Here is a 14,249-nt window from a genome sequence, read left to right as displayed (position 1 = left end):
CTCTGATCTCCAGCATCTGCAGTCCTCACTTTCTCCTTTCCAAATGCATGTAAATCCTGTTCCTCCGAATCCCCTCCAACAAAAGAGCTTAAAGAACCTGGGGGCTGGTAGGTGCCTCATATTTGTCACCCAGCTCCCTTCCCAAGAGGAGAGGAAATTTGCCCTAGTGGAAGGGGACTGTTACTGTTCCTGTGGTGATGTTGAAACCTCTGACCCCAGGCATTCTTGTGCATTTTTGTGGTGCTCTCTCATGACTGTTACTGTAAATGGATTGTTAACTTACATGAACGTCCACCCCATATTTCTGCATCTCGTTCTCTCTTCTGTCTTCTGCAGGTACCAGTGGAAGCTCTAGAATCGTCAGTGTGAATAGAGCCACCCCAAGAGACAACATCTCCTCCCCTACCTCTGATGAAGAAACCCCAGGTCCCTCAGAAGATACACTGGCAAGGTTGCTTCCTGCATCATCCACTCACTCAGATACTATCACCTTGGTGGGAATTTCAGCAAGGGCAGAGTCAGGAGCACTTTCTGGTGGGCACATCACTGTCACATCTCTGCTGCTGGTAGAGGATCAAATGCTTCAGGCAGCAAATGCTTCGGAGAACTGCTGGAGACCTGGTACCAGCTCAACTCTGGACAGGAGACGAAACTGCCGTGTCAACTTCATACAAGCAGACTCAGGAGCAGGATTGTTGGAAGCTGTGGGAAAACTGGTCTGAAGGTTTGAGGAGTCCACCAACTCTGTACCTTCAGTATGCCAAAGACTGCCTTCTTGCTCAGGTTGGTGGTTGTCATGGAGAGTCATAAGACCATAAGGTATAGGAGCAGAATCAAGCTATTTGGCACATTGAGTCTGTTCCAGCATTCGATCATGGTTGATAAGTTTTCCATTTTCCTGCCTTCTCCCCGGAACCCTTGATTCCGTTATTAATCAAGAACCTATCTACCTCTGTCTTAAATACACTCAAAGACATGGCTTCCACAGACCTCTGTGGCAATACATTCCACAGATTAACCTCCCTCTGACTGAAGAAATTCCCCCTCACCTCAGTTCTAAAGGGTTTTCCCTTCATTCTGAGGCTATGCCCTCAGGTCCTAGTCTCTCCAACTAGTGGTAACATCTCCTCCACATCCACCCTGTTCAGTTCTCTCAGTATTCTGTACATTTCAATCAGATCCTCCTTATCCTTCTAAATTCTAAATTGAATACAGACACAGAGTCTTTTACTTCTTTTCGTATGAAAGGCACTTCCAACATACTGAAACTGTGTTGCTGGAAAAGCGCAGCAGACCCAGCAGCATCCAAGGAGCAGGAGAATTGACGTTTCAGGCATGAGCCCTTCTTCAGGGCTTCCAACATTCTCCCGGTGTCTGATGAATATACATACAAACCTGCACTCCGCTGTTCTAGCCATTGGTGCTCAGCATCTATGAGGGGAATAAGGGACCTTGACTTCACCCCAGGTGCCCCTTCCTCACAAGGAGACTAGGTGATGTCAGTGAGAGGAGGATACTCCCAACTCCAGGAAATCTCCTTTCAGGACACTCCAGAGATAGAACATAGAACATAGAACAGTACAGCATAGAACAGGCCCTTCAGCCCACGATGTTGTGCCGACCACTGATCCTCATGTATGCAACCTCAAATTTCTGTGACCATATGTATGTCCAGGAGTTTCTTAAATGTCCCCAATGACCTCACTTCCACAACTGCTGCTGGCAACACATTCCATGCTCTCACAACTCTCTGTGTAAAGAACCCGCCTCTGACATCCCCTCTATACTTTCCTCCAACCAGCTTAAAACTATGACCCCTTGTGTTGGTCATTTCTGGCCTGGGAAATAGTCTCTGGCTATCTTCTCTATCTATGCCTTTCATTATCTTGTATACCTCAATTAGGTCCTTCTTCTCCTCCTTTTCTCCAATGAAAAGTCCTAGCTCAGTCAACCTCTCCTCATAAGATAAGCCCTCTACTCCAGGCAGCATCCTGGTAAACCTCCTCTGAACCCTCTCCAAAGCATCCACATCTTTCTTAAAATAGGGCGACCAGAACTGGACGCAGTATTCCAAATGCGGTCGAACCAAAGTTTTATAGAGCTGCAACAAGATCTCACGACTCTTAAACTCAATCCACTTGTTAATGAAAACCAAAATACTATATGCTTTCTTAACAACCCTGTCCACTTGGGTGGCCATTTTAAGGGATCTATGTACCTGCACCCCAAGATCCCTCTGTTCCTCCAGACTGCCAAGAATCCTATTCTTAATCCTGTACTCAGCTTTCAAATTCGACCTTCCAAAATGCATCACCTCATATTTATCCAGGTTGAACTCCATCTGCCACCTCTCAGCCCATCTCTGCATCCTGTCAATGTCCCGCTGCAGCCTACAACAGCCCTCTATACTGTCAATGACACCACCAACCTTTGTGTCATCTGCAAACTTGCTGACCCATCCTTCAATCCCCTCATCCAAGTTATTCATAAAAATTACAAACAATAGAGGCCCAAGGACAGAGCCCTGTGGAACACCACTCGCCACAGACCTCCAGGCAGAATATTTTCCTTCTACTACCACTCGCTGTCTTCTGTTGGCCAGCCAATTCTGTATCCAGACAGCTATGTTCCTCTGAATCCCATTCCTCCTGACCTTCTGAATGAGCCTACCATGGGGAACCTTATCAAATGCCTTGCTGAAGTCCATATACACCACATCCACAGCTCGACCCTCATCAACTTTTCTAGTCACTTCCTCAAAGAACTCGATAAGGTTTGTGAGGCATGACCTGCCCCTCACAAAGCCGTGCTGACTGCATTTAATCAAGCCATACTCTTCCAGATGGTCATAAATCCTATCCCTCAGAATCCTTTCTAACACCTTGCAGACGATAGACGTGAGACTTACTGGTCTGTAATTGCCGGGGATTTCTCTATTTCCTTTCTTGAAGAGAGGAATTACATTTGCCTCTCTCCAGTCCTCAGGTACGACTCCAGTGGAGAGCGAGGATGAAAAGAGCTTCACAAGTGGCGAAGCAATTACATTTCTCGTTTCCCAAAGCAGCCGAGGACAAATCTGGTCCGTGCCTGGCGACTTGTCAATCTTAATGTTTGACAAAATTTTCAGCACATCAGCTTCCTCTATCTCTATCCATTTCAGCATGCACACCTGCTCTTCAAAGGTTTCATTCACTACAAAGTTCATTTCTTTTGTAAAGACAGAAGCAAAAAACTCATTTAGGGCTTCCCCTACATCCTCAGACTCCACACACAAATTCCCTATGCTATCCCTGATCGGCCCTACTCTTTCTTTGACCATTCTCTTATTCCTCACATAAGTGTAAAATGCCTTTGTGTTTTCCCTAATCTGTTCTGCCAAGCCTTTCTCGTGCCCCCTCCTGGCTCTCCTCAGACCATTTTTCTTTTGTAGATATTTTTATTGAAATTTAACATTTTTGCAAATTTACAAAAATAAACAAAACTCTCAAATACAAACATTGATGTACAATTAAATCATATATAGTCCTAATTTAACCAAGAAAAGAGAAAGAAAGAAAACAAAAAAAGAAAAAAAAGAAACGAAAAAAGAAAGAAAAAAAAACTCAACTTTCTACTAATCTAACCTATAACTAACCAGAGTGTATACCTAAGTCTCTTACATGCTCGGAATGTATAAACATCAAATATAATAAAACCCGTATTCGCGCAGGATTCCTCTCCCAAGGGGCCCCAGAGCAGCCCGGTCTGAATTCTTCACTAAATAAAAGCCCTTGTTAGGATAGCCGAAATATCTGCATTTATATAATTCAAAAAGGGCTGCCATATTTTATAAAATAATTCAGTCTTTCGGTGCACCATATTTGTGAGGAAGTCATGGGGGATATATTCCATAATTAATCTGTGCCAATTTGAAAGTCCAGGGGGGCCCTCAGCCACCCAGTTCACCAAAATATTTTTCCTTGCACAGAAAGAGAGAATAGAAAATAGTCTCTTCCCATGCATATCCAGAGATGAGAGGTTCGAAAAGCCCAAAAGGAGAGATACAGGGTCCACCCTAATTTCCGTTCCTAAAATTTCTGTCAGGGTATTTGCCACTTTAGTCCGGTATCTGCGGATTTTCTGACAAGTCCACAAACAATGTACAAGAGTACCCACCTCTATTTTGCATTTAGGACACATTGGAGATGCTCCTGCCTTAAATTTTGCCAGTCGAGCCGGAGCTATATGGGCCCTATGAAGTATCTTTAGTTGGATAGCCTGAGTTCTGTTACAGATAGCAACTCTTCTAGCATTTTCCCAAATGTCATTCCACATATCCTCAGAGATTTCTAGCCCCAAGTCCTGCTCCCATGTTTTAAGCAGGTCATCCATGTCTCCTGAGACTCCATCAGGTAGCAAATGGTATATAGTACTAACGGAGGATGCCCCCGCTGGTCGTAAGACATTACGTTCTCTGTCTGATTTATAAAGACTATCTATTAATGTAGTCTTCCTCTGTATATAATCTCGAACTTGGAAGTATCGAAAGAGATCCCCATTAGGTATTCCGAATTTCAGACGCAGCTGCTCAAAGGACATCAGGATCTCATCTTTAAATAGGTCCCCTAAGCATGAGATGCCCCTGGATCTCCAGAGTTTAAAGGTGGCATCTGTAATCCCCGGTTGGAATCCCCATGCGCCTACTATTGGTGCATGGGGGGATGTTTTATGTGAGTTACCCTCATTTTGCCGCATTATATTCCAGGCCTTAATTGTGTTTAATATTATGGGATTTTTACAGTGGTCTGTAATGATTTTCCTCTTATCTGAAAATAAAAGGTTAATAAGTGGGTATTTTACTTGGGAGGCTTCGATATCCAGCCAAATTGATTGTGGATCAGATGAAACCCAATCAGCTATGTAACTTAGTAGGGAGCTTAACCGATATTTCCTAAAGTCTGGGAAGTCCAGTCCTCCCCTTGCCTGTGGAAGCTGTAGCTTCTTCAGCTTAATAAGGGGCCGTCTATGGTTCCAAATAAAGGAGCCCAACCAGCCATATAATTTACGTAGGGCTAGCCTTGGCAGCATCAGCGGGAGCATTCTCATAGGATATAAGAGACGGGGCAGAACATTCATTTTAATTAATGCTATTCTCCCTAGCCAGGAAATCGGAAGGTCTCTCCATCGCTGGAGGTCCTGCCTTATCCTTTCCATTAATTGTACAAAATTAGCCCTATACAGCTGATCAAATACTGGCGTGATAAAAATACCTAAATATAAGAAGCCCTCCAGGGACCAACGGAAGGGAAAAGGGGATCCGTCCATTAAGTGGGGTATCATAGCCAGACCACCCATTGGCATGGCTTCCGATTTTGAAAAATTAATTTTATAGCCTGAGAATGCACTAAATGTATTAATAACTTGAATTAGACGAGGCACTGACATTAAAGGATTACTGAGGAATAAGAGAACGTCATCTGCATAGACGGTAATTTTGTGTTTACCTGTACCAATCCTCGGGGCCGTTATATTAGGATCAGTCCGGATGGCTTCTGCTAATGGTTCGATTATCAGTGTAAACAACAATGGTGAGAGAGGACATCCTTGACGGCAGCCCCTACCCACACTGAAGCCATCCAATCTTAATCCATTAGTAATAACAGCTGCTTTGGGGTCATTATACAATGTTGAAACCCATTTGGTAAACACCTGTCCAACGCCAAACCTTTCCAATGTGTAAAATAAATATGACCATTCAACCCTATCAAATGCCTTTTCCGCATCCAATGAAATTACTACTCCTGGTATCTTTCCCTGATGACAGGCTTGGATCATATTCAAGACCCTTCTGATATTATTGGATGATCTGCGGCCCTTAATAAATCCCGTCTGGTCCTCCTTTATAATATATGGCAGTACCCTTTCTAGTCTTAGTGCTAACATTTTTGAGAGAATTTTAAAGTCTACATTTAGTAAGGATATTGGTCTGTAAGATGCACAATCTTCTGGGTCTTTTCCTTTTTTGAGGATAAGAGAAATATTTGCTTCTTTCAGCGTGGGCGGGAGACAGACCTGACTATGCGCAAAATTATACATATCCATAAGTGGGTCAACCAATATTCCTGTAAATTCTTTATAGAATCCAGCTTGAAAACCATCTGGGCCCGGTGCTTTTCCGCTCTGAAGTTGCCTAATTGCCTCAAGTATTTCTTGGACTGTTAAAGGGGTATTTAGGGCCGACACCTGTTCCGGAGTCAGGCCCGGGAAGGTCAAATTTTTAAAAAATGACTGCATCCTCCTAATCCTATCTTCACAATCCTGCGATCTATATAGTTCAGAATAAAATTCTTTAAAGGTCGCATTGATCTTTTTATGATCATGAGTCAGGGTACCTGTATTTTCCTTGATGGTTGGAATAGTTTGAGGGGCTTTCTGTTTCTTTGCAAGAAATGCTAAGTATCTACCCGGTTTGTCGCCATATTCATATAATCTTTGTTTCGCAAATAATATTTCCCTTTTAGCCGTTTGAGTAAGCGCGGTGTTTAAAGCTGTCCTAAGAGCTGTAATCCTCTGCAATTTTGTGATAGAAGGTCTATCAGCGTATGCTGTTTCGGCTGCTTTTAGGCGAGCTTCGAGCAGACGCTGTTGCTCTCCCTTCATTTTCCTCTGGGTCGCTGAATAGGAGATGATCAAACCTCGTGCATAAGCTTTGATGGTCTCCCACATCATTGACGGATTGCTAGCCGTACCAGTATTAATTTCTAAAAAGGTTTTAAGTTCTTGGGAGAAGTACTTTAAAAATTTGCTATCTTTTATCAGGAAGGGGTCCATACGCCAATGCCGAGCAGATGTCCCATTGTTCTTTACCTTAGTTTCCATGTATACAGCGGCATGGTCAGAGATTGCTATAGTACCTATTTTACAGGTTGCTATAGAGTTTAGAAAAATCGATGGGGCAAAAAACATATCAATTCTTGTGTGACATTTATGTGGATTAGAGTAGAAAGAAAAATCTCTACCCTGTGGATGGAGACATCTCCATACATCTACCAATCCTAATTCTTTATTCAGGTCCGCCAGTTGTCTAGATCTGGGAGATACTCCAGCGGCACTCTTGGGAATCCTGTCTATTTCCGGATCCATAATACAATTAAAGTCTCCCCCTATAATTGTATGACGGGCACCAAAGGCCATCAGTTTTGAAAAAGCTTCCGTTATGAATTTAAAGGGGTGTGCCGGGGGGCAGTATACATTTAAGATCCCATATTCCTCTCCATTTATGAGGGCTTTAATCAAAATATATCGTCCAGATTCGTCTTTTATCTGATTTAGAATTTTCAAAGGGAAGTTCTTCCGGACAAGGATAACGACTCCCCTGCTTTTTGAATTAAAAGAGGAAAAAAAGGCCTGATCAAATCCGCCCTGTCGTAATTTTAAGTGTTCTTTATCCGACAGGTGTGTCTCCTGTAGGAGAGCTATATCAACTCTCTCCTTCTTAAGATTTGATAATATTTTCTTCCTTTTAACTGGCGAATTACTCCCCCTGACATTCCAGGTGCACCACTTAACCGACTGTTCAGCCATAATCATCTGGACAGATCCGAGACCCCTCGGGAGGGGAAACCCTATCTAGAACATCCCGAGCATGGAGCATACAAGATTTACAAAAGTAAAGATTCTCTGATACACTCAAAACAATATAACAAAAAACTCTTTCTAAGTATAAAAAATATAAAACATTCCGAATTGGAGATTTTCTCCCTTGTTCCCAGGGAGCGTCACTTCCTCTCCCACAGTCCATCTTACCCTCTTCCAACCAGTGCCCCACCCTTGACCCAGGTGTTCCTCAATAGAATGAGGAGAATTCAAATATAATATAAAGCTAGAGTTAACAGTGAACACCCCACCCCCACCCACACCCACATCTAAATATATTTGGGAATATTAATACCATATATAACTATAAGATTACAATCTCAACATGTAATACTTAAATATAATACCACAAAATAACAGGGGAAAGAAAAACAACCCCGCTCCTAAAAACAGAAGTAAAATAGAATAAGGTAACCACCTCTCCCCATCAACATTAACCAAACGCCCCAACATATATATATATACATACACACATAGGGGGAAAGATAAGAAAAGATGAAGGGATGTAAACCAAAATAATGGGAAAGGCAGACCAGCGTCCACAATCTCTTACAGTTTATTTAAGAGAGTCCAAGAATTCCTTAGCCTTCTCCGGTGATCCGAAGTTATATATGGATCCTTCGTGGCTAAGGCGTAGCGTCGCTGGATATCGTAAGGAGTACTGGATATTTAAGTCCCTTAAACGCTTCTTCGCCTCATCGAATGCCTTCCTCTTTCGGACCAAAGCTGGGGAGAAGTCCTGGAACAGCATGATCCTGGATCCTTTGTGGGTCATAGCTTGGGGATCTTTTCCCAGATTTCTTGAGGCTTCCAGGAGCATCTGCCTCTCCCTATAGCTCTGCAGCTGGAACAGGACCGGGCGTGGGCGCTGGGTTGAGCCGTGCCCACGTACTGTGACCCGGTAGGCCCATTCTACCCTTACCCGGCCTGATCCATTATGCAGATTTAAAAGTTGTGGCAGCCAATGCTCTAAGAATGCTGTTAGCTGACCTCCCTCTTCCTGTTCGGGCAGGCCCAACAACCGAATATTTTTTTCTACGACATCGATTTTCGAGGTCATCAATGTGGTTTTCTAGGTTCTGGACTCGATTCTCGAGAAAACGGATGTGGTCGGCTGTTGATTTTATCCCAGTCTCTGAGGCTGCGGCCTTCGACTCCACCTCTCTGACTCGGCACTCCAATTCCTGAATGTCTCTGCCCTGCTTCTGCAGCTCGGCTGATAGTGCTTCTCTGCTCTGCCGAGACTCATCGATAAAAGCATCAATCTTCGCCTCCCACCTGGCAAACATCTCCTCAAAGCTCATCTTCATTGGTAAATCTCCTGAAGTAGCTGAAGACACCTTTGTTGCAGATGAAGAGGGAGAGGGTGGGGGAGGGGTCCCTGCTTTCTTAGAGCCGCCTGTTCCCTTCCCTTTACTCATTTTCCAGCTAGTATTAGACTATTTAAATGTACTAATAGGTAACTATTTAAGGTTAACAACTATTATAAATGGTTTAGTGAGTGTGGTGGGGGTGGATAGCCCACTTTTCCCAAGTTTTGGGTAGAGCACTGTGGACTCAGTCTTGCTGGGTCGCCGCCATCTTGGATCCCCCCCCAGACCATTTTTAAGCTCCTTCTTCACCTACCTGTAATCCTGTAGAGCTGAGCTTGACCCTAGCTTCCTCCACCTTATGTAAGCTACCTTCTTCCTTTTGACAAGAAACTCCACCGCTCTCGTCATCCACGGTTCCTTTATCTTACCACTTCTTGCCTGTCTCAGAGGGACATAGTTATGCATCATTCCTTAAACAGTCTCCACATGTCTATAGTGCCTCTACCATGGAACAATTGCCCCCAATCCATGCCTCCTAACTCATGTCTAATCGCATCATAGTTTCCTCTTCCCCAATTAAATATCCTCCCATTTTGTCTAATCCTCTCCTTCTCCATAGCTATGTAATGGTACCAGATGGCTGGGTCTTCCGCTTCTGCCCTTCCTGCCAACCTTAACCCTCAACCTGATGAGGGTGAACTTGGCTCTGGGGGGGTCAGGGCATACTCAGCAAGTCTTGGGCCCTTAAGACACAATCATCACTGGAGTTGCCCAATCAAAATTCCAATATGAACAGTTTCTATAGAGGACAGGCTCCCTCCACCCCAGATAAAGGAAGAATGAGACACTCTGAGGACACATAGCAAGCATGGAATACTTCATTGTAAGCACATTACCACATGTATATGTTCATTTCCATCGTCAGTTGTGTGAATGAATGTTATTTTATCTGCAACTACAGAAATGAAGGTACCAGAGGCTTGTCATCCTTTGCAAGTGATTTCTAACCTTGTCTGAATAATATCTATCCTTTCCACAGTGCCCATACTAGCATGAAACTTTGTCAGGATTGAATGAGAGACCATTGCATGTTGTGAAGGCTTCCATTCATTCATGACTTTAACTATATTAAAGAACAATGAAGAAATATCAAAATTTGCGATTGGAATTATACAGACAATAATCAAAAAGTGTGCTGCTGGAAAAGCACAGCTGGTCAGGCAGTATCCGAGGTGCAAGAGAGTCGACGTTTCAAGCATAAGATCTTCATCAAGAATGTGATGAAGAGCTTATGCTTGGAACATCGACTCCCTTGCTCCTCGGATGATGCCTGACCGGCTGTGCTTTTCCAGCGCCACACCTTTTGACTCTGATCTCCAACATTTGCAGTCCTCACATTTTCCATTAAACAGATAATTCTGACCCAGCAGCATCTTAACATTTGCATTCAGTGAAAGATGGCCTCTTGTAAAGCAGTTCCATTGACCACCATTCGGAAGGAAATCCTTCCTGCATTCCTTTACCTGGCACTGCGGTGCTGCAGGATACTGAAGGTGCTGTTCTGTCTTACATACATGCTCATTACTGCCATGCTGACAATCTCCTGGGTCCCCATTATCCATTCCAGAATCTAGCTGCATCCTCCAGTGTGTAATGTTGTGCAATGTGATCAGGAATGTTTGTGACCAGGAATTTATAGTCCATGCAATGGGTGGATGTGTAAGCGTCCCATACAGCATTCTGTGATCAGTCTTTTGTCCCGGTGGCTGCTTAGTGCAATCGCTTTTGAAAGGCCTTACATTGCTCAAAGGTGGACTCCACCACCCCTCCTCACAGAATGAAACACATTCTCCACCAATTCTGTGTGTGGTGTGGTGAGAGCCATCATCATTTCCATTGTTTATTTGTAATTTGGACGGGGATGCAAGTGATTGTTCTTCAAGGTGTGAGCTACAGGTTCAGTCTCACTGTCAAGTTTACCACCCCTCACTCTAAATTCTCATATTCCCTTCTTCTTTGTCCTCCCTGTCAACCCCATCAACTTTAATCTTCCCCACAACCAGTTTATTTAAATGCTATCCCGAGCCTCAGTCTTACCTCACCACCCTACAGACATTGTTGCCATCCCATCAAAGCCCGAGGTGATCATCTCAATGACTGGCTTTCCTCCCCCCTCAATATCTCTTTTACTGCCATTCTCTATCATCTTCTCCATTACATGTTGAACTTGAGTTTACAGTTATTACGATCAATGCATAAGATACAAAAAGCAGCAAGTTAAGGGGACACATACAGTTTGTAGAGAGATATTGATAGGTTATGTAAGTGGTCAAAAAGTTGGCAAATGGAGTATATGGGATAATGTGAAGTATTTGAGTTTGGAAAGGAGAACAAAAGAGTAGAATATTACTTAAATGGAGAAAAGCTGCAGAAACTTGTAACAGAAAGGGATTTGAGGGCACTTGTGTATGAAACACAGAAAGCTAACACACGGATGCAACAGGTAATCAGGAAAGCTAATGGAATGTGGCCCTTACCTCATTGGGATTTGAGTATAAAAGTGGGGGAGTCTTATTGCAACCGTACAAGGTGCTAGTAACACCACATCTGGAGTATTGTTTTGATCCCCTTATTTAAGGAAAGACATTATTTTATCGGAGGCAGTTCAGAAGAGGTTCACTAGGATGATCCCCAATGTAAAGGTATCATCTTATGAGCAAAGGCTAAACAGTTGGGACTCTACTTACTGGAGTTTAGCAGAATGAGAGGTGATCTCATTGGCACCTAAAGGATTCTTAAGGGGCTTGACAGGATAAATGCTAAGAGGATACTTCCCTTCATGAGAGAGTTTAGGACAACAGGACAGAGTCTCAGAATAAGGTGTCACCATTTTAAGACTGAGATAAGGAGGAATTTCTTCTCTCAGAGAGTTGTGAGACTTTGCCACAGAGAGCTGTGGGGCAGAGCGCTTGTGTATGTTTAAGACTAAGATAGATAGATTCTTGATCACTAGGGGAATTCAAGGCAGAAAGTGGACATGAGGAATGTTAGTAGATGAAAGTGAGGACTGCAGATTCTGGAGATTAGAGTCGAGAGTTGGTGCTGAAAAAGCACAGCAGGTCAGGCAGCATCCGAGGAGCAGGAGAATCGACATTTTGGGCAAAAGCCCTTAATCAGGAATGAGGCTGTGAGCCGAGGGGGTGAAGAGATAAATGGGAGGGAGGGGTGGGCCTTGGGAGAATGTAGATGAGAGTATGATAGGTAGAAGGAGGTGGGGATTAGAGAGGAGGGTGGAGCGGATAGGTGGGAAGGAAGATGGACGGGTAGCACAGGTCATGAGGGCAGTACTGAGTTGGAAGGTTGGAACTGGGATAAAGTGGGGGGAGGGGAAATGAGGAAACTGGTGAAATCCACGTTGATGCCATGGGTTTTGAGAAGAGAGGCATTCTTTCTCCAGGTGTCAGGTGGTAAGGGAGTGGTGATGGAGGAGCCCCAAGATTTGCATGTCCTTGGCGGAGTTGGAGGGGGAGTTGAAGTGTTCGGCCACAGGGTAGTGGGGTTGGTTGGTGCGGGTGTCCCAGAGATGTTATCTGAAGCGTTCTGCGAGTGAGCGTCCTGTCTCCCCAATATAAAGGAGACTGCATCGGGAGCAACAGATACAGTAAATGACATGTGTGAAAGTGTGGATAAAACTCTGAGGGATGCGGAAGGCTCCTATCGGGCCTTGGACGGTGGTGAGGTGGGAGGTGTGGATGCAGGGTTTGCAATTTCTGCGGTGGCAGGGGAAGGTGCCGAAATGGCAAAGAATCATGCGATGTGTATGGAGGTTGGTGGGGTGGAATGTGAGGACCAGAGGGGTCCTTGTTGTGGTTGGAGGGGTGGGGTTCGAGAGTGGAGGTGCAGGAAGTGTATGAGATGCGCTGGAGGGCATCATCAACCATGTGGGAGGGGAAATTGCGGTCTTTAAAGAAAGAAGTTATCTGGTGTATTTTGTGATGGAACTGATCCTCCTCGGAGCAGATGTGGTGGAGGTGGAGGAATTGGGAATAAGGGATAGCATTTTTACAGGAGGCAGGGTGGGAGGAGATGTAGTCCAGGTAGCTATGGGTGTCTATGAAGATATCATAGAGTCATAGAGATGTACAGCATGGAAACAGACCCTTCAGTCCAACCCATCCATCCCGACCAGATATCCCAACCCAATCTAGTCCCACCTGCCAGCACCTGGCCCATCCCTCCAAACCCTTCTTATTCATATACCAATCCAAATGCCTCTTAAATGTTGCAATTGTACCAGCCTCCACCACATCCTCTGGCAGCTCATTCCATACACGTACCACCCTCTGCGTGAAAAAGTTTCCCCTTAGGTCACTTTTATATCTTTCCCCTCTCACCCTAAACCTATGCCTCTATTTCTGGACTCCCGGACCCCAGGGAAAAGACTTTGTCTATTTATCCTATTCATGCCCCTCATAATTTTGTAATGTCAGTGTTGAGTCGGTTACCACTGATGGAGATGGAGAGGTCCAGGAAGGGGAGGGAGGTGTCTCAGTTGATCCAGGTGAACTTAAGGCCAGGGTGGAATGTGTTGGTGAATTTGATGAACTGTTCAACGTCCTTGTGGGATCATGGGGTGGTGCCAATAATGTCATCAATGTAGCGGAGGAACAGGTGGGGAATAGTGCCGGTATAACTGTGGAAGATGGGCTGTTCCACATAACCAACAGAGACAGGTATAGATGGAGCCCATGTGGGTGCCCATGGATACTCCTTTAGTTTGGAAGAAGTGGGAGGAATGTCAGATCAGTCTCAATCCTATTGAATGGCAGAGCAGGCTGCCTACTCCTGTTCCTACTTCTTATGTTCTAATAGTTATGTTGCTTTAACTTGCACCAATGGCAAAGTGCTATCTGCCTTAGAACCTCATTTAATGCATAATCACGTTCACTCTGCAGGCAGAGCATATATACAATGAAATGTTTATGAATTAAAAGTAACTGGAGTTTGCAAACCCATGCTTCACGTATTAGCCTCTTCAATGTCCTAACGTTCAGCAAATGTGAAGCCTGTATTTTCATCCATTCATTGCCCACCCTTGGCTTTTTTTCTAGCAATTTTCTAGTTGCATTTGCCTCTGGAGAATGGCAAGTCATGGGAGCTAACACAGCTTGTGATGGACATTGCCACACCGGTCCCTTCTCTAGGTAAAACAAGCAGGATGCTGGAAGAGCACAGCAAGCCAGGCAGCAGCTGGAGGTGAAGAAGTCGACATTTTGGTAATAACCCAGGAATGGAGGTGGA

The sequence above is a fragment of the Hemiscyllium ocellatum genome, chromosome 3, assembly GCF_020745735.1.
Source record: "Hemiscyllium ocellatum isolate sHemOce1 chromosome 3, sHemOce1.pat.X.cur, whole genome shotgun sequence".
In the NCBI taxonomy this organism is placed as follows: Eukaryota; Metazoa; Chordata; class Chondrichthyes; order Orectolobiformes; family Hemiscylliidae; genus Hemiscyllium; species Hemiscyllium ocellatum.
Note: the sequence above shows the minus strand (reverse complement) of the source record.